Source organism: Caloenas nicobarica, chromosome 2, assembly GCF_036013445.1.
Source record: "Caloenas nicobarica isolate bCalNic1 chromosome 2, bCalNic1.hap1, whole genome shotgun sequence".
Taxonomy (NCBI): Eukaryota; Metazoa; Chordata; class Aves; order Columbiformes; family Columbidae; genus Caloenas; species Caloenas nicobarica.
This window is the reverse complement of record NC_088246.1, coordinates 38900978-38922300: the sequence shown is the minus strand read 5'-3', so window position 1 is coordinate 38922300 and position 21323 is coordinate 38900978. Positions and strand designations below refer to the sequence as shown.

At 38.7% G+C, this 21323-nt stretch overlaps 1 protein-coding gene across 9 annotated transcripts in view; it reads left to right on the top strand.

Annotated features, from left to right (window-relative positions):
• The first annotated feature begins 913 nt into the window (after window positions 1-913).
• Window positions 914-21323, top strand: part of TBC1D5 (TBC1 domain family member 5) — a 326232-nt gene continuing 305822 nt past the window's right edge. For 7 of the 9 annotated variants that reach the window (XM_065628207.1, XM_065628203.1, XM_065628204.1 and 4 more), the window contains exon 1: window positions 914-1131. The gene's annotated coding sequence lies outside the window, so the exon portion shown is untranslated. Of the gene's footprint in view, window positions 1132-1640; window positions 1664-12928; window positions 12970-21323 lie in introns of those variants that run through there. The other 2 variants (XM_065628201.1, XM_065628202.1) reach the window with 2 other exon arrangements.

Here is a 21323-nt window from a genome sequence, read left to right as displayed (position 1 = left end):
ACTTCATCTTCAAACGGTTGCATAAATGCACACTTTGCAGCTTTTCTTGCAAGTAAAATGAACTCTCCAATATTAGGTGATGCTCTACAATAGTCCACACTCCTTAAGCATTTTTCATGAAGGCCAATGCCTTCCAAATGGAAGATTTACCGGATTCCTCAAAACTTAAGAAAGCGAATCTTTTTGATTTAGCTGATCTCAAAACACATGCCAGCAATCCAAGCGTGCCTCGCAAATTCAAGTGTTTTGTCTCAGGCGAACTTCTACCAGTTGGTAGAAAAACGCGCTTAGAGGGGTTCCTTTGTTCCTTGGGCAGCTCCGACCCCCCTGGAGCTCCAGCCGGGGAACTGGGCACGGAGGGGCCCAGCAACCCCAGCCCTGCACGCTTCGTTTTCACACCACCACCTCTCTCCTCCTTCCACCAGCACGTTTCCCAAGGCGCCAGTTGCTTCCAGGGCACAACGTACTGGATTCACGTTAAATTACCTCATTTTAAGTTGCTCCCCCCCTTACATTCCCGCCTTGCGTGAGCGGTAACTGCACTCCGCGCACGTTTTATGTAAATCAAAGCGCCTCGGGCTTCCTCAGAGGGTAAAAGGCCCCGAACAAAGAGAAAACCTCCCGACTAAGAAAAAACTTCCAGCGCCCTTTTGCCGTTGCCCGCCGGGCCCCCCGGGGAGCCGAGCTGCGCCACCGCCCGCGACCGCGAAAGCGCCGTTCCCGCCCTCCCCCTTCTCGCGGGCCGCCACGGCCCCGCTCCCCGGGCACCGCCAGCCCCGCTCCCGCCGACCGGCGCTGGCGGCGGGCGCAGGGAGCAGGCGCGGCCCGCGGGCTGGGCGGCCGCGGCCTCACGGAGCGGCGGGCGCCTGCGCGGAGGGAGCGGAGGGAGCGGAGGGGGGCGGTTTGGGGCGGCGCCACCGCGCGTCCCCGCGTGCGGGCAGGGAGCTCTTCCCCTTCCCTTCCCTTCCCCGGGCCTCCCCCACCGCCTCCCCCTGCCCCGCGTCCCTCGCAGGGCGCCGAGCTGGCGCGGGGGTCCGTGTGCCGCGCAGGGTGGGAGGGAGGGAGGCGGGGAGGGAGACAGAGAGAGGCTGAGCCAGATCTTCATGCCACTGCAGGCAGCAGCAGCAGCAGGTAAAACCAGCCCCAGAGCATCTGCTCCCCTTAACCCGCTTGCCCCCCTCCCCGCCGGCCGCCCTGCAGTCAAAGTCCGCTGCCCCGGCCCCTGCCGAGGCCGTTCCCCGGCGGCGGCGGCTGGTCCCGCCGCCCCCGGCCGTCAGTGGGCAACAGCGGGGCCCGCAGGAGCGGTGAGGCCTGCGCGCTCCGGGCGGCCGCCGCTGCTCCCCGGCCTCCGCAGGCGCCTTCCCGCGGGGCTGCCCGCCGGAGCGGGGCTCGGCCCGGGGCGTGCTGGGGACAGGGGCTGCCCGCTCAGGGACCGCTGGAGCCAGAGCCTCGTTCCTGGGAGGTGAAAGCAGGGAGGGAGGAGGAGGCAGATTTGTCACAAGGTTTCCCCCTCTTTTTTTTTTTTTTTTTTTTTTTTTTTTGAAATTGTTGGTGATGGTGATTCTGGTGGCTGAAGGGGGAAGTTAAGGTCTTCGTGATTTTTTTTTTTTGTTTTTTTGCCTTTTTTTCTCCAGGCCTTGAAAAAAAGAGTTTTTAGAAGAAGGTTGGTGTCCCTCCACTTTTCCTGCCCCAGAGCCTCTTTTATTCCCTGTTCCCACGTATCTGACTCAGTCTGTGCTAGCCGCCCAGTTTATTGCCATCAGTGGTAGATACTTAAATGTCACACTTGTTTTTTCTTTGGGGTACAGTAGTTCCAGTGGTGTACAAATTTGGATTTCAGTGCGAGGGCTGCAATTAGCACGTTTTAGCAGTTGGAGAGTTTTATACTCTTAGATTGCTGTACTGTACCCATCAGTAGTTTAGTTACGCTACATATCCTATGGTGTTACGCATCCTGGGGGCTTTGTGGTCTGATTTTAAGACATAGTTGTCTGTCATGTTGGCATAATATTGCTTTAGCGGTATATACACATGAATAGTGGTATATACGTGAAAGAATCATATTCCAAAACGTACTGGGATGGGACTTGGGAAACAAGAATACTCATCTTGTTCTGCTGCTCGGCTCCACAGCATCCATGTACCGCTTTATTCTCAGTAATCCTGCTTACCTTCCTTTACAAAGCACTCTGAAACTTGGTTAAAAAGCACCATGTAAGAGAAGTATTTATTTTCAGACCAATGAAACTTCATTAAAGTTGTAGTTTGTCAGTTCCATTACTTGCCACGCACGAACTCAGGTGGTTACTGATAATACCTCCTCTGTGAAAACCGAAGCTTTCAAAATGTATTACAAATAAATGTGGGCTGGTTGTTAGTATTTAAAATATTTTTAAGCATTTGAGGATTGTGAAACATTCAGTTAAATAAATCCTAGATCCCACCTGTCTCTGAATCATCATCCACTATTGCATTTATAGCTCACAGGTTGAAATACAGCAAGATCTGAAACTGAGCAATAAGAACAATTCATTTTTTGTGAATGATAATGATTTCTGGTTTTGAAACCAGTCCTTTTTTTCTGTAAATGTAATAGTAGTCTGAATTAACACAGTTATGCATTACCAGTTGTCATACTTCTATTTTACTGACACATATGGCCCATGTATGGCCTAAATACTGCTGCCCTAAAAGTCATAAATATATATGTAATAGCAGTGATTACTGGAATTGTTACAATTAAGGTTGTGTTGTAATACATTCAGACTATTAGGTAAACACGGAATTAGACACAGCCTTTAAAATTTTTGTCTGTTTTCTTAGTCGAAATCGTTAATTGCTGCAGAGGCAACAACAGGAGCTTACCCTTGTATGAACTGTGAACCTACATAATGAACTTCAGTTCGTGACAAAGTATGAGAGCATGAGCAGTTACTATTTTTATGTATAAGTGCATACTGGGAAGAAGGTGCATTTATTCCCCTCTAGATTTTATGGTGGGTTCATTATTTAGATATTACAGATATGGTAAACTCCTGTGAAAACTGAAGATTTCAAAAGATGTTAATAGTATCCTTTGGTTAGTGAAAACAAGAGTCTGTTCTTTGGCTTTGTGGATGGGAAGGCGACTAAGTGAGGCTCTGCTAGTGGCTTCCTTTAACAATTAGTTAAACTGACAAGATACTCGTATGTTTCACTTCATTTCACCTCAGAAATCGGAGGAAAGACACAAACTTGATTTTTTTACTAATTGTTTTCAGTGTCTGCTGCAATATTAGCAAAGCTCACTTGTCACACAGAAATGGTTCAGAGCTTTTCTTAAAATGCTCTGCCACCTACAAAAGTGGCACTTACCTTTGAGTGAAAACATTCCTCTCACATTTTTCTTTTTTTATGTTACATTGTTTGCTTTCCTCGAACATTGTCCTGTTCACTTTTGTTTGCATTTGAATAGCACTTGCATCTTTCGGACTTTGGTACCTTGTATTAATGTGCAAGAAAAATGTGATTTGGTGGAAACGTGTTATACATTTTCTGCCTGCCTGTGATTTATGCTAATGTAGAGATCATCTTTGCCATCTCCCAGTTATTGTTGCTATTGTAACTTCATTTTTCACTGGGGAGGGCCTAGGTAAAGAACTGTTTTACACTTTGTCCTGAAAGGAATTGCATTGATGAAGTCTTAGAAAGTTTACTTTTCTGCTCCATCCTTATGAGTTTTATCTTAAACTGTTAGGTATGCTGCTGTAATTGACAACAGCTGTTGCTGAGAATTGTAGAGGACGGATGGTTTCTAGGATAATCAGTTCCTAGTCCATTTGAGGCTTTGTTGATTAGCACGTGTAAGAGCATTTTGGATCAGGAGCCAGTGATGTCTGCAGAGTGCAAATGTGGCATGTTATCTAAACTGTTTGACTTAGACTCTACACTGCTCTTCAGTAAATAAGCTGGAGGTTTTGTGTGCTTTTTCTTCTAGCCCAGTAAAGTGTCCAGAGCAAAGTCAGTCTATAGCCTGTAAAACTCCAGATCTTTGGCTGGGTTGTGCTCTCAGAGGGTTGTTAAACAGGATGGGAGGTGTTGCTTGCTTGTGTCTGGTTGCTACCTTAGCAAAGCTTAAACTTTCTGGTTTTGACCTCCAAAAGAAGGGGCATAGCTATTACCATTTCCAGTTTTTGGAAAGGTTGCTGCTGTAGTTTGTGTTTTGCCTAGTTATCCAAATGTCAATATTTTTTTTTCCTGCTATCACAGCTCCTGTGATCAAATACTTTATTTTTTTTTAAAAAAAGACTTGAAAATGATTCCCAGTTATATTGGATAACATTATAATCTGATGATTCGTATTCTTTTTATTGATGTTGAATAGAAAAAAGCATGATTACTCTGATTCTTCTAGGAATCTGTGTGTGAAAATCTTTGAGAAGACATGGTTGACCATATTTGTACTGAGAGTTGGGATAAGAAGCAAGAGCCAAGCTGCAGCAGTTAGTCAAACTACATCCAGACCTTGGAGATGAACATTCAGCATTTAACATATTTTGGATAAAGGTTGATGAATTACAAAACAGAATGGAAATGGCTGTTTTGCCTCTGTTAATGGTGTGGTGTAGATTTCCCAAAAGCACTGAGTCATAACATGACCTGAAGTCTAGTTGGAAATCGTTTGAAAATAATAGAAAGAACCATGTGTCACTGATGTTGAATGGTATGCAGCGGAAAAGTGACAGCGTCGTGGGGTCCTATGTTCTGCTTAAAAAACCTCAACATTTTCCTTCTGTACTATATACATTGAGGGGCTTTTCCTGTTAATGGGCTGGTAAATTTTTATTTTAGATTTATTAAAGAACTTTATTACCACACTACTAATTAATCCAGTTGTGTGTTTGTGAAAAGTTGATGTGCTTGCTTAAGCTGACTTGCATTTAGTACTGCATGTAGTGGTGCATTAGAGTGGGGATCAATTCTATCTTAATACATGAACATTTCACTTTAAATGTATTACAGCATCAGTTTTTCTCTTGATGTTTGGCTTTTTTTTTTCCCTGAACTTCTAGCTGGCTAATCTTTTTTTTTTTTTCTTTTCTTTTTTTTTTAAGTGCATTGAGATACTGAGAATCTACCATTTACTTCTTTGGATGACTTGTTTCAGTGATTCATCTTTTCCACTATTTAAAAATAAGGCGTGCAATTATTGTTTGAATACATTTGAATGCATCTGTCTTTCATTGGTTCTTGTTATCTCGTCTGAATTCTCTATCATATCAGATTGCCTTAACACTTGATTTGTCCCTTTGACACTGAATTTTTGCTCCTCTGTATGATGGCAGTCCCTAGCATTTAAAGACAGATACAGTTATTAAAATACATAGTTTTAAAAGAGCATCAACAGATCGTAGATTTGCTGGGCTAACTACTCCAGGACTCTTGGATAAGTTTAACAAGTATGCTGATTTAAAATGTTTGTCTTGCAATGTTTTTTTAACATCTGATCTGGAACATCTGTTTAACAAATGAGTTGGAAAGAAAATCAATATAATGTGATACAATTATACCATTTTGAATCTTTCCAACTATAGAATGGAAGTATTTATTGGCTATTTTTGATCTTTCCATATGATTTTTAACACTTGTGCCACCTCTGTCTGGTCACGGGCCTTTGCCGTTGTTGAGGTGGTGTTTGTTACTAACATACTTGGCTGTGTCATGTGGATGTTTTATGGCTCTCAGTTTCAACACTCTGTAACTCTGGTTTATGTTGGTGGTGATCCAGCCTCCCCTTTTCTACATTGTTGATTTTACTTTGATTGTTTTTTCTTTGCGCTTTTTTTTTTCAAAAGCATCAGCTTTTGAACAACTAAGATGAGCTGTAGCCAAAGTTGTCCTCTTTGTTAGCTGTGGAGTTGCCTGACCCTAGAGAAATGTTCTCTTAAGGAAGTTTCCATTTTTGTGTTTTTCTGTCTAAGGTTATTCTCCCCAAACAATTTTGTTCATAAATCTTTTCAGCCTCAGGAATCTTGAAACCTCAGGAATATGAGTGTGGATGTGCATCATGTGTTTACATAGATGTCAGTAATCTCTATATGGCTATGTAATCTGGTCACGATCAGTAATTCTTAGACTATCTCCAATTTCTAGTCCAGTGACTTACCCATTTTAGCTGTTATAATGGGATATATGATAATTTCTCTGTGTTGGTTACGGTCAGCGCTGTTAGAAAACTGTTGCTAATAATTTTTAAAAGCTGATGGTTTTACTGGTGGCTGCATAAGATCCTGAGATATTAAGTTTCATTATTGCAGACTTCAGTTTGACATTTTTCTTCCAGCACATTACAAATAGGGGCTTGCAAAAAGTCCTCCTGTTCTCTAGTTTGAGGTGATGGTCTGTAACAGACTTCTACTGGCATCGCCTTCTGAGCGAGTTGTTTCATTTAGCCCTTAGACCTACATATAGTCAGGATATCCCTTAGTTCTGAACTATCAGGTAATGAATGTCTGAATGATGTTTCCTGAAAGCTGGATTGTGCCTGCTTGATAATAGCTGGTATTTTTATTTAATCTCTAGCTTTTACACAAATGGACTTTTGGCTTTTTTCGTGTTGTGGAAGAAGTATAGCTGTGTGATACGTATTGAGAATAGACTTGAATTTTGAGAAGCTATAGAACTTGTTGAAAGTTTTAAAGAATCTTTCTAGAATTCCAGAAGCGCATTTTGAGAGTTTAGACATCACTGTGATGTTAGCGTAAGAATTGTACCTGGCATCAGATGAACTGTCATCCAGGAAGTTGTCTTGTCACTTAAAGTGGCCAATAGCAGGTGTTTTAAAGCAACTTACCAAAAAAATTCGAAATGGTGGAATAATCTCCATACCATGGAGCTCTTCAAATTCTTGTTAGTTTATAACACTTCATGGTGCTGATATTGAGTTTTCTTCCCCATAATAATTTTCTTGTTGATATGTAATTCTATATAGGTGGGTGTTTTCATTATGCATGGAAATAGGTAATCTTTTCACAAATTTTACCGTGTTGTATTTATAATCTACCTTCCCACTGTCATGCTCAGCACTGCTTTCTGAATTGTTAAGAGTAGCTTAAAGCTCAGTAGTTGCTTGAGCTGATAATTATTTCTTATCTACTGTGCTTTAGATGCATCCACAACAAATTTGATTTACCAACATGCCACCTGTTTACTTTTTTTCCTTTTAATGTAACTAATCTCACATAGTATTGATGAATATAATTGTATTCTGGGTCTCAAAATTTTCCATTCACACTGATGGGTGTGACCAGTGACTACTGCCTCCTGTGTGATGTGGATATACACAATCTTTCCTCCAACCTTTTTTCTTCTGCTATTGTTGACAGCAAGACAACATGTATATCTGAATGAAGATCTGCCTATATTTTACTGATTAAAGCTTGACATGCGGCAGAGTTGAAAACTGTTGAAGTATTTTCTGATCTTCCTCAACGGATTCTCTTTTAAAATTATTTTCTTAAACTGTGATTACTTCTATCATCTCTGCCTGAAAAGTGTTTGCCTGTGTTCCCACTGACCTTCAGATGTGAGCTTGACCTCTTTTAAAAGTAGAGACTTTAAGCTGGTAATAGTATGTGTCATGTTTATTTCATAATTGTTTTCACATCAGCGTGCTTGCTGCACTGTAAAACTGAGTAAGAGGACCCAGTGTCAAGGTGGTGCTTTGATTTCTTGTACCTTCTTGACTAAACTTTATCTGGAGTATTCATGATGAACATTTAGTAGTTTTGTAGAGCCTTTCATCTCTAAATGAAAATAGCATTAATCATTTTCATTGAGAGGGAAGTGATTCATTCAAAGCCAAACAACAGCTCAAAGAGGAAGCTCCAGTTAGAACCCAGATTTTATAATATCCCATCACAACTAAACAGGAGCACACTGTAAAATGTTTAATAAATCACACGATTTAAATGAGTTTGTTAAATAGGAGAAATGAAAATAAATTTAAACATGTTAAATAGCAGACTATGTAAAAGAAATTCGAGAAATAGAATAAACATTTAGTATACTTCTCTTAATATAGGTCTGCTAGGTTATTTGAGAATTGTGTTGGGGAGGATAATGGGGTTAGTAATTTCTTTGGTGAGAAGAGTGGCTGCTAGCTGATACTCATGCTTGTTTTGCATGCCCTGCTTCCTATAGAGCTTACATGTACTTTCAGAACAGTGGCTTGGACATTTGCAGCATGTACAGCCTGTTATTTCTGTTGCAACCACGTATTTTAAAAAATACGTGGGAGCCTTGCTTGTCTTTCAGTTATTCATGAGTCAATAGCATAGTGTTTCCTCCTTTAGGCTTGACTCATTTTTCATCTACATCATTTACACGTATGCCTATGGTGCTAACAAATATGCACAGTTTGGAGAAAAGTTAATAAATTCAAATACATAACTGGGCAATTCTTTTATATATTTGTGTGTCCTTTTTTGTGGACTGAAAACTAAACCTAGTGCTCCTTGTCACGATACCTTTTAAAGTTTGTTATACCCCATAATCTTTATGTACAGTGCATTAAGTAGTCAAGGCTAACAGGCCAAAGATTTCACCTTCTTTGGTTTTCATTGTAGATGTGCATTTATACATAAAGCTTATACTGGTTGCACCCTGCCAGTTTTACTGCCTCATGGAAATATGTAGCAGATAATATTGAAAAGATTCTTTTGTTTTGAAGTGTGCAGAAATCTGGACTCCTGTAAATTTAATTTTTACGGCTGGGTGAGAAAACGGTGGATGAGCTCAAGTAGAGGAAAGTGCAACAACAAACAGGAAGTTTCTGACTTCCTGTACCAGAGGAAACTTGTGTCCCAGTCACTGGAAAGGTTTCTTCTGAGCACATCAGTGGTAAATGTTCATTGTGCACAAAAAACATTTAAAGCATTCAGTGAAGTCAGTCTCTTGATTGTGAAAAAAAAACCCCAAAAAACCAACAAAAACCTGCAATAACAAACAAAAAAGAATAAAAAGCTAGCATTTTAGATTGATGGAATGTGTGTGTTACAGTTAGGAATGTTGAATGGTTTTTCAAATGTGCTTTTCAGAGAAGGCAGACAGTTACAAGAAATAAGAGCATTTTATGAATTAAAGTAAACTTACCTTTTTATTTGTGAAATTTGCTTCACATTTTTCTGGGGAAGTACTTATGACAGTGTGAAATGCCCTTTGAAATTTTCTGTTGGTACTTTGCATATTACTTTAAATAAGTTCATTTTGGGCAGTTCTCCTTTCAAATTAAAAAATCATTCCTAAAAAACATTTCTGAAAAATACTGTGAGGCAGTGTACATATTTTGCACTTGGAACTTTAGTTTTCCCTTTTCACAAGGTTTCCTTCTGTAGACAGGGTGTGTTTCACCTAGTAGAAAGCAGCTTTGGTTTTTGGATTTGTGCAGTGGTCTCAGCTCTTATTTATTGTACTGCCCATGAGTTTTGATTTGAAGATTGCTTGTTTCAGGTGCAAGATGACAATTGAGGCTCACCTGCAAGTCAAGGAATTGGAAAGAATTTTAAGGGATAGATGGAATGAGATGTGTGTAGTGCAGGATGTGCGTTCTCTGTTTCCAGCTGATTACTAGCTGCTTGTGGCCCCTTTCATACTACAAATTTTTCAGAACTGTATATGGACCCAGTCAGTTTGCTGGTTGCTTTTGTTTCCCACCTTTGATCAGTGAAGTTATATGTTGATTTGACACACCTTCAAGATAAAATGTCAAGCTTCAGTTTGCAGAGATGGAAAAGCTGCCCAGTCTTTTGTCTCTTATGACTTTTGTATTGAGCCTTAAGTACTTCCTAAGGGTGAAGTGAGAGGAGTTCTGTACCTGAGAAGAAATTAAGACCTATATTGGCCAGACACAAGTTAATGTTGATTTTTAGTAACTATATCAGATGGTGATGTCAGACATATATTGGTACAGTCACACTGCCTTTACTCACAGATGCAGAATCCATTTATTGCAAGGTTCAGTCCTTGTGAAAACTGAGTGGGGAGGAGCACAGGACAGTCGCAGCTGCTGTCACTGGACATGCTCCACTTTGAGGTTGTGCATGACTGGAGAGGGTTGAGGTACATGTACAGAATGAACAAGTGGCACTGTCAGCTGTTGCAAATCCAGCTGAGATGCTTTGTTACTTCAGTAGCATTCCTGTGCACTCCACAGCCCCAGTGATTGGAGAAACTCCTAATTAGTTTTTAGTATGTTATACATTTTTGTTCTCATCTTTAGGGATTTTAGATAAACTGTCAAAGTTCTTGTATATTAGAAGAAAAATACGCAGTTCTACCTATAAGTCAGTATTCAAAACTGACACATGCCAGGAATTAGAGCATGCTGTTACTGTTTCATGGCTGTTGGGTGAGACTAGATTTTTACATTAATTTACAGTAGTAGTGTATGAGCAGTCACGGTTATAATTTCCACTGTGTGTAATTTTATCTGAGAAGAGGGGAAATGTGAGATGAGTGAACATCATTTTACTCTTTATAACAGCTTACCCAGATTGGGATAAAAGTATGTTGATAGACTCATGCTATAATTTTTGGAGGTTGACTGGAGTTCTTCATTTGCTAGAGCTGCTGTTATTTATCATTTAGTCCATAAGCATGTTAGACATCTCCTAATACAGATAGTCAGTCTTTTACCAGTGTTTCAAGGCAGCTTTCAGTAAGACTTAGGGTAATCTCCTATTTTCTATTATGCTCAGAAGCTCCAGACTCGCATTATCCCCTTCCAGAAATAATAGATCAATCTAGCTCAAGCTGTACAAGCTTAAGAAAGAAGAACGGCCGGATAGGAAGTGGGTGACTAGGGCTTAAACCAGTGGGTTTAAGAGGAAAATCTTCAATGTAAAGCTTATTGACAGGCATTGAATAGCTGCCTTTTTTTTTTTTTTTTTTTTTTTTTAACAGCAAGCATTTCTTTTAGGTCCCTTTTACCTTTTTCTCTGCAGTCTCACTCCGCCCTAATGCTTGCGACCCTGGACTTTCCTCAGCATGAAAGAATCTAGCATACAAGATTCCACCTTCTGGAAAAATGGAATAAAATCAAACCCAAGAAAGCAGAATGTGTGTCTTGAACCCCTGCTGGCCATTATTCTTTTTTGGTTTGTTTTTTTATAGTGTATGTCTCAATGTTTTGTCTACCTGATGTTTGTGTGTGTCAAGCTCCTCTGCCTCTGTGTTTTCAAGCCACGAATAGGTGCAGCTGCAACAGAAATAATTGTAAGGTGATGTTGTGGGTTAACCACAGCAGGCAGCTCAGCACCACATAACTGCGCACGAGAAAGAAAATCATAGAATCATAGAATGGTGTGGGCTGGAAGGGACCTTGGGCAAGGAAGAACAAATACACTACGAATAAAGATAGTTTTAGATATTGAAGCACATTGTATTGCCTAACTGCATTTGTGAGAGTAATGGAAGACATAGAGTTTTACAAGGGTTTTTACTAAGGTTGTCTGATTATTGTAAAAGGCTATGCAATGATAAAGATGCAAACAAAAAGAACAATGTAGAATTACTGGTGAGAGGCATGATCATTAAAGTGACTGTCTTAACACTTACTGAAGACTTTGGCAGCCAGTGAGATGAGCATTTTAGAAGTTACTCACTGCATGGATTGATTGGAAGGTGAGTTAGATTGTATGGATAAGTGGGGAAAATGAGAATTTTAGATGGGTAGGCAAGTTGACTCTTACATGTATAGGTCTTATTAAAACTAAGAACAAAGTTTCAGATGAGATCTGAATATATTGTAAGATGAAGAGGAGCTAATAAAGATCATCTCATTTTGAACCTGAGTGGTAAAAATGGTGACAAAGATGTATTTGGTACTGAGAGAGAAAAAGTAGTCGAGGCTTTCTCATTTTTCTCAAATATTCAGTTTGCTTTAGGAAGAAGGAGATCTGTAGCAGTACATTACATCAAGCTGACACTCTTTCTGATGGGCTTGGTATACTATTTGTACTTTATCCTCTAATAGAAAAAGACTCAAGTTGCCAGCAAGTCTCTAGATTGCTAGTATTGTATTTCAGCTAATGTTTCTTACTCACCCTGACCAGACAACTTCTAAAATTATTATTCAGGTTAACTTCAGAGTAAATGAAGGTTGGGTAGCAGTTTCATTTTTTCAACATGAGAGAATTTATCTTTCAAAGCCCCGAGTTACAGTTTGCAATGATTTCATCATTGAAAAGTATCCTGAACTGACAGCAATAAATTAACTGCCATTTCACTTGAGACTAATTCCTGTCTACAGTTAAGAATTTTGCTTGGTGAAATGTTATGGCCATGCCAATTTTATTCTTGTTCATTTTGCTCGGGTTTTGAAGGAACTGAAAAAAGTGTCCAAAATTCTGTTGTAGCAGCTGGTAATGGGTTTGTCATGATTCATTGCTATGTCTGTTTATAGATCCACTGGATACTATGGGTTTCCAAGTAGTCCCTTCTGAGATGCTAACCTCTTCCCTGTAACTTAAGATACATTTCTGTACTTTCACTATCTTTACAGAATGTTTCAAAGTATTTTTACTTCCATTTGACCTTTGCCTTTTCAAACAAAATCTGTGACACCATTATGATATGTTGGCTTGAAGACACAGGTAAAGGATGACAGATAGTGAAATGAAATTGAAATGCAAACAGACTTTCTAATCACATGTACATGTAAACAAATGAAAAAAGATTTAACTGATGTCTGTCATCTTGCATAGGTGAAAGGCAGAGGGAGAAGTTCTCTCCTCCACATCAGACATTTGCTTGGATACCTTCCTCTCAGAGCTCCAGCTCTACCATCCAGCCTCTTTAGTATTTCTGAAGTGAACTGTCTTAGAGCCAGAGCTCAAAGTTCAACACTCTGCCCTGTCATCTGTGACAGTTGGTCATGGATCCTCTGACTGTACTGGACCTTGCTGGGCGTTTCTGCATCTATGAGCGTGTGTAAGTTACAACAGTTCTTGAAAGATTAGTTATTTTATTAATACTACGATTAAAGAGAAAACAACCAACCAACCAGATGAATACAATCCCAAACCTCCTGTGTCCTCAGCTGATCTGGTCTCTTGGGGAGAATTTCTTTGTGACTTCTCTAATAGAAAAGTTCTCACTTCCAGTCTGGAAGAGCTGCCCCTTGTTAGTGACCCAGCTTCACCTTCATGATGGAATGTCAGAGATCTGTCATCTGTAGGTCTAGACGGGGGGTGTCAAGCTCGTTTTCACCGGGCGCCACATCAGCCTTGCAATTGCCTTCAAAGGGCCGAATGTATGTATTTAAGACTGTAACAATGTAACACTTACACATGCAACAATGTAGCACTTACGCATGCAACAATGTGACGCTTATACAGTCTTAAAATTACATTTGTCCCTTTGAAGGCAACGGCAAGGCTGATGTGGCCCCTGGTGAAAGTGAGTTTGACACCCCTGGTCTAGAGGGAATGACAGTGAAGAGGTGAGATTAATTTAAAGCTGGGCTTTTGTTTCCCTCTGCCCAAGTAAAACTTCATTTGAAATGCCCTTCTGTAGAAATACGGTGAGGAGTGGCTGGTGACCATGAAGGGCTGCTCCCTGTTTGCCCCTTTGTACACGTTGTCAAAATCCTGCCAAGTGATGTTTGGCAGGCAATGTAAAAGGGAAAGTCTGTCACCGGAAAGAAGCAAATAAAACCCAACACCGTACTGATGTGAATGGCTACCATGTTCTGCCCAAAATGGAATTCTGTTTTTGCTTAGATTTTTCTCTTTGTACATCTGATCCTCACACTTTTTAATGTTCAGTAAGGCTTGTATAGGCCAATTGATAATGTGTTACTAAGAAAAACTCATTCATTAACTGAAATACTTTTACATGGTCTTATGCATCTTTGACCATTCAGCTGTGGTGGATCTTGACGTATATGCTTGTGTCACCCAGTCTATCTTGGTTATGACAGTTCATGGTGTGTTTCCAAGTACCACCTGTTCTCTTAATTCTCTCTGATGAATTTAAAGAAAGAAAAAGAGTTTGGTTTTTTGCCATAGTAGCTACTGGGAGATTTTCAATGTTTAGTCAGTGTAAAAGATGCGTATACATATAAGCATTTTAGAATTCTAAACTGGTTACATAAACCTCATACATATGCATAGTATTATAAGGAAATTATCTCTTTGCTTTCAGTGAATCTTGATCCTAAGAAGGTGTCTGGAGCATTCTGGCCAGAAAACAGCTGCCATTTCTAGAACAGTACTGAAATGTACATACATGGGGAAAAAGCCAGGAAAACCTGTTCTGAGATAGCTCACCAGGTGGACTCTCTGCTCGCACGCTGTTAGTACTGCCTTAGTCCATCAGAAATTTTTTACGGTCCAACAGGTGGACAGTATTTACTAAACTAATGTCTACTTGTTAGGCATTGCTACCCTCAGTGACTGATTTGCAGCTGACAATCTTACAACAGCTGGTCTTGTATAACAGCTGACAAAATGGTTCTTTCTTAGATTTGGACTCGGAGCACAATAAAGTTTTGAAATAAGCATAAGTAACAGTAAATTAGACTTGCATTTATTAAGAACTTTCACTTTGTATCTTAGTTCTACAGCTCACTCACTTGATCAGGTATGCAGTCAGTAAATTTGGAATTTTTTTTGAGTAGCCCAGCATGTGGAATAAAGGAGGGCTAATTAACAACTAGGGCTTTAAATGGTGACCCAGACTAATAATTAAACATGCAAGTATCCTGGTAATCCTTGAATGATGTAATCTTTGCGTTATCTTGTTATGTGACTGGAAGATAGAGATGCAGTGGATTTCTTTTTATGTTTAAAATCACATGAAATTTGTATCCATAGTGCACCTCTTTTGATCCTGTAGGTAATAGCTCATGATAGAAAATGTTAAATAACTTTAGGATACGTTTTCTAAGTTAATGTATTTTGCATTAGTAAAAGTAGAGAAGATTGGGAAGTACAGGGTATAAAACTTAAATGGACATTATTCCTGCTGTTTATGGTTGACTTGGCTTCATATTTAGATTTTGAGCTTTAACGGATTTCATTAGTTAAGCTAATTGGTTGTTCAATTTTGTTGTTGTTAGTAAGTATTACTTGCATTGTGTGTGTAAATTTAAGTTAAAATGAAATGGATATTTGTGATGGTAAGCACTCTGGATAGGTAGCCTATGCCATCTCACAAGCAAATGATTTCATGAAATTGGTTTACTGTGAAGTAATGTGTGTGATGCTGTACATTACTGAAACCAGCTTTAACAGTAGGATGGATATTACTTGAATGCAGTGTACTTTTTAAACCTAGTTCACTTCTTCACAGCATATACTCTTTGGCTTTTTCTAGCATTTGAGAGGATTTCTGTTGTCTTGCTTTGCTGTTCTGAAGGCATTTATCTCCATTATGGAAGTTAATTGATCTGACAGGGGTCAGAGGAAATATATATCTGCTGGTTGCCCATATGTTTCTGCTGCATGTCAAACAATACAGTTGTTATCGTTATGAATTCTTACGTAAAATGGATAATAAAGTGCTGATATGGCTAAGTGACATAATGCATTGCTTTCTGGATGCCTGCTGAGTAAGCACTTAGTTCATGAAGTCCTGGGCTTCTGGATGCTTAAGATCTGTTCGAGAAAGAAAAAGTTGGTCTGTAAGTCCTGAATGACTTCACTGTTGACTTCGGAGATGCAAAAACCTGCAGCTAAACAAACTTGAACTGACCAATATAGTTATAGTTAAAATGAATTTACTGGAGGTGAGAGGTGGGAAGAAGAGGATGTGCCCCAGTCGGTTAAGTTAAACTATTGTCTACCCTTTGTTTCTGGCTATGTTTCTAGTCATTAACTGTTTATTTCTGCTTTTACTCTTCTGTAGTGTTCATGGCATCTGCAGTATGTTAACATTAGTTTACTTGGCATGGGTTAAAATTTTATTTCAAATAAAGTAATATCTAAAATGAAAAAGTAGACATTGATGAATTTGAGTTTTAATGACTAGCAGCAGAAATATTATAAATACACTGGAAAATTACACTGGAAGGGATTGCATTGAAAGGGGTTTAGTGAAAGTAGGCTTTTTTTAATTAGAATTGTTTGTGTAGTAAGGATGGGCAGAATTATGTAGGACATTAGAACTGACGCTGAGAATCAAGAGTTCAGGAAGAACAACTAAAGATAACTTCTGAACAGAAAGGATGGTATTTTTAATTGCCTTTATTTGAATTAAGAGCATGAAATAATGTATTTTAATGCTTAGTATTTAAACGGAATGGATTTTAGATTCTGATCTCTGTCAGTGAAGTTTTTTATCTTGAAGTCCTGTGGGTAGCAATCCAATTTCCATGTGACTAATAAAATATGGATACTTTGGAGTTTATTCAGTGAACAGATCTGAACAATTGTTTAGATGTAGGTAGTAAAACAAAAAAAACATCAGTTGAAAGCCACCAAAAAGATGATTAAAACCTTGAAGTACCTATTAATAAGAAGTCTTGGTGCTGGGATTTAGGTGACAGCAGGAAAAATAAGATTAGTCAGGAAAACCAGTTGCATGGTTGTTTATGGGCCTGGGTCATATACATTTGCCTTGCTAATGCCTGTTTAGTTTGATTAAAAATATCCGGAGCTTATGACATCAAAAATTCCACTGTGTGGAAAAAACAAAAGGATTCCTTACTGTTGACTGCGGTGTTATGTCTGGCTTTGAAGAAACTGACTTGTTTTAAAGTTTCAGTCAAAGATCAACGCGATCATTTGAGCCTTGACTTTCTCTTCCAGGAGTCTGACAGAGCTGGCGGCATTTTCTTCCGTCAGGCTTTTGTTGTTTAAGATCAACTCTTTGACTCACTGACACTATAATGAGGAGTAAACAAGCCTTATTTCTTTGAGGCAATTTGTAGTATGTTTTTAGTGGATTCTGGATTTAACAGTATTAGTTTAACAATTGTTAAATCATGTAGCTGTAGTAAACTTCTTTACTAGCGGTAATAATTGTGTTGAGGAAATGAGTATCACAGCCCCATATGGGTGGGTTTATCTTTAGTCCCCATGGTACCAGCTTTTGCCCACCACTGTTACCTGTCCGCTTGCTTCAGAATACCATTTCCTCTGTTTTACTTCTGCATTTAACCACTACCTTGTCGTCACTGGATTTTGAGTGTCCTGCTAGGCCTTTTTTTCCCACTGAAAAGTTCTTTAGGTTATTGCAGGTCCACATATGCTTCCGATCAGCTTCATGAATGAATGTTCTAATACATGGGGCTTAAAAATATGTGTCTGTCTGAGAACAGATACTCATAAGGTATTAGAGGATAGCATGTTACTGAGAAGCAAAGGTTTAAATTGCGTGTAATGTCTGTGATCAGAAAACATAACAGTGGTGTCCCATAAAACCACCGTAAGAATCAACATCTAGGGATATTGATCCTGTCTAGCAGGCATATAAGCGTCTGAAGCCTTCTGGATCTCTGATGTTAAAAAAACAAAACAAAAACAAAACCAAAAAAACCCAACATGTTGTGTCTTGCAGAACCTTTAGTATAATAAATGTAAGGGGTTTTTTGTTTGTTTGTTTTAAAGAAAATTATTGAATTTGCAATTCCATTTATTTATTTATTTATTTATTTATTTTCATTCTGTGTTGTAACCAAACATTATGTATGTTCACTTCTCAGTGGATGGTGTCTATTCAATGTGCAGTTTATTGTTCATTGATGACATTCTCAGCAGGCCTGAAAGTTATGGTAATTAGGTAACAAGAGTGAAAAGAAAGTTATCCTGGCATATTTATTTGAGAAAATTTGCCTCTTTTATTCCAAATTCCATATGGGGTAAGCTAAAGCATTATTACCATGATTTTTCAATACTTCCACACAGTCATTAATTCATGTTGAAATCTACTGTTAACAAGAGAAATTACGTATTGAGAATAGAGAACAGGTTATCTGCTTATTTACCTGGAAAAAAATGAAGATTCGATAATGCTGGATACCCTTGACTGGGGTTTTATTGTCAAGTTTTAGGTGAGAAAGTAATTTATTTAGGATGAGGAAACGATAAACCTCCTTTCACGCATCCCAAGGTTAATATACTTGATTTGGTCTTAGGTAAACCAGTAGTGCATGTTCCTTGATTTGAGGTTCTGTGAACCATTCCATGCAGACATAAGTTTTCCGCTCAGTGAACAAACAGATCAAGAAGGAAAAAAATCTCACATAATAGAATCATGTAGTATTTTGGACTGGAATGACCTTCAAAGGTCACCTAGTCCAAGCCCTCTGCAATGAGCAGGGACATCTTCAACTAGATCAGGTTGCTCAGAGCCCCATCCAGCCTGGCCTTGAATGTCTCCTTGGATGGGGCATCTACCGCATCTCTGGACAACCTGTGCCAGTGTTTCACCACCCTCATTGTAAAAAATGTCTTCCTCATGTCTGAATCTACTCTCTGTTAGTTTAAAACCATTACCCCTTGTCAGGCCCTGCTAAGAAGTCTATTCCCATCTTTCTTATCAGCCCCTTTAAGTACTGAAAGGCCGCAATAAGGTTTGCCCAGAGCCTTCTCTTCTCCAGGCTGAACAACCCCAACTCTCAGCCTGTCCTCACAGCAGAGCTGTTCCAGCCCTCTGACCATTTTCGTGGCCTCCTCTGGACCCTCCCCAACAGGTCCATGTCTTTCCTGTACTGCAGGCCTCAGAACTGAACGCGGTACTCCAGGTGATGGTTTGGAAACGCTGAGTCAACAAAACTCCTGCATGATGGAATGGTGGTGCTGTTGCCAACATTTTTTTGGCTACTACATCCGTTGCTAGAGCAGTCCCATTGGTCATAGGAGATCATGTTCAATAAAGTCTTTTTTGCATCAGGGAATTATTTTGTACCTGTTACCCCCTAGACTAATGCTGGAAATTTTGGGTATGAAGTGCTTATAATAAGCCTCCTGTCTAATAAAGTTTCCTGCTATAGAAATTAGAAATTAGCTGAGGCTACAAGTGGAGTTCATGGCACCTACATCATGGGTGAATATCATCATCAATAGAGAAATGAGTAACTCTCAGTGTTCCCTTGACAATGCACGTTTTTATACAAAGTGAAGCAGAGATAAGAGAGCGCAAATGGCAAAGGAGGGATTGGTTTGTTTACTTTGTGTTGATCTTCAAAACACATGCACCTTAGTACAAGGAGAGTACTATCTGGTTTTAGTCATGTGACAGCAAGGTTCTTTTTGAATTGCAAGCTGCCTTTATAGATTGAGTAACGGGCATGATCACGGCCAAACACCGATCAAACTGGAGACTAATAAAAGCTGCAGCTCGAGTATCTCATTTTTCATTCCACTGGTAATTGTAACTAGGGAAGGGTCATACGTAGTTCATCAAACAGTTTAATTAATCATTCTAAACATAATAAAAGAAAAAAATCAATCTGTATGTATGTATTTAGTTGAATTAGCTTTAAAAGACATTGATACAAGTATGTTTTGTTAATTGTCAATTACTATAGATATCGGGTCCTGATTTAGAGGCACAACAATGAAAAGAGTTTTTATTTAGTTGGAAAAAGATATTTTGTTGTTTTTATATGACATTGGAACTGAAATACGTAATCTATGATGCCTAAAGAAGAAAAAATTAACAACTATTTTTTTTCCCATGTAAAAATTAGATACACAGTTGCTAATATGAAGCCTTTTACCCAATTATATTCTGACATGGGGAATGCTTTTCCTCTTTTATTATAAGAACTTAAATTCTTCTGTATTTGATTTCATTAATGAATTGGTAAATGTGGCTCAAACATTTTTATGTAACAGTTAGAAAAGAGGTTAGTACATTACTATTATACCATGTAAAATGTTAATTTGCCTTAATGGGAAATTTACTTTTAGTTAAAGGAATGTAAATAGTGAATGTGTACAAAATATGTCAACTGAGTCTTTGGCTGAAATAACAAAGTGAATTTTTGGACATTCAGACTTAATTCAAAGTTATATTTTAATTTAGGCATAATGATCTTGTTAAGTCAGTAGTTCCTGTTCTCATAATAACCTTAATTCTGTCTTCCTTCAGGTACTTTATATAGCGTAGTATACTGCTATGTAACTTATTTCCAATAGGATACCCATTAATGGTCATTATCTTGAAATATCTTCTGAAATCTTCACAGTTTTATTTTCCAACATCTTTTGTGCTTAGGTTGTCTGAATTAAAACAAAACAAACAAAAACAACACCACCACAAAACAAAGAAACAAAAACGTTAAAAAAAAAAAACCAACAACAAAAAACCCAAAAACCACACACACACACAAAAGTAATGGCAGGGGACTTTGTTTTTCCTACTTACCAATGGGGTAGGTAGCTTGTCTGCTGAGAAATAATACCAGAAACTTAAATGCTGCCATTTGAGTTTCTGTTAGTTAAATCTTTCCTCCCTTTTTACTGTTTTATCTTATGCTGACAAAATTACAGCATTTTCAATGATTAATCCATTCTTTTCATACAAGACTGGTATTCATGAGCCTTCTAATGTGTCTGAGTAACTTACAGGACATAGAAATTTCTGACATGTACTTCTGTATTTTGCAGACCAAGTGTTTCTACCCTTTATATTTAAAGGTGAAGCCCTGGTTTCTTTCTTCACTAACACCATATTATATTATAAAGCTAATAATCTGTTTAGGCATTTGAGTTATAAAAGTGTTCCGAGTCTTACTGTAGTGGATAAACCAAGTTCTTTTGGTACAGTGCTTGCTAACAGAGGTGGCCATTTTATTGATGAATATGGAAAAAATGTATAGTCCGGTGCTTTGTTCCATTCCTGTAATTTATGACACCAGTAGTAATGGATGATGAATGAGATATCCAAAACATTAATAAATTATCTTAAGAGGTATACTAAATCAAAGAGGAGGAGACTGAGAAATAATCTCACATAATGCCTCCAAGAAAAGTAAGCTAATTCCAGAGTCATTTATTCAGTGATATGCAAAAACTCAGAGAAATTTGTTGAAATTGAACTGCTATAGTTAGTATGACGTTAATATAACTCAGCGTTCCAAATGTGCTATTCTAGACATTTGGATCACCAGCTTCAGGTGGCAAGAGATGTAAAATGTATAGATTAAAATCTTAAATATTTAAGTTAAAATGTTGAGTTTAAGCATGTTTAAAATAAAATCCAGCAATTTTATCCTAAGTTGATGATGCTTACATCCTCTTCCCTCAATTCAGCTATCCACTAACAGGGTTGAAATTTGCAGCAGTTTTCTGCTGTGGTCTGCATTCAGTAACTGGATGATTCTCTGTGAAATA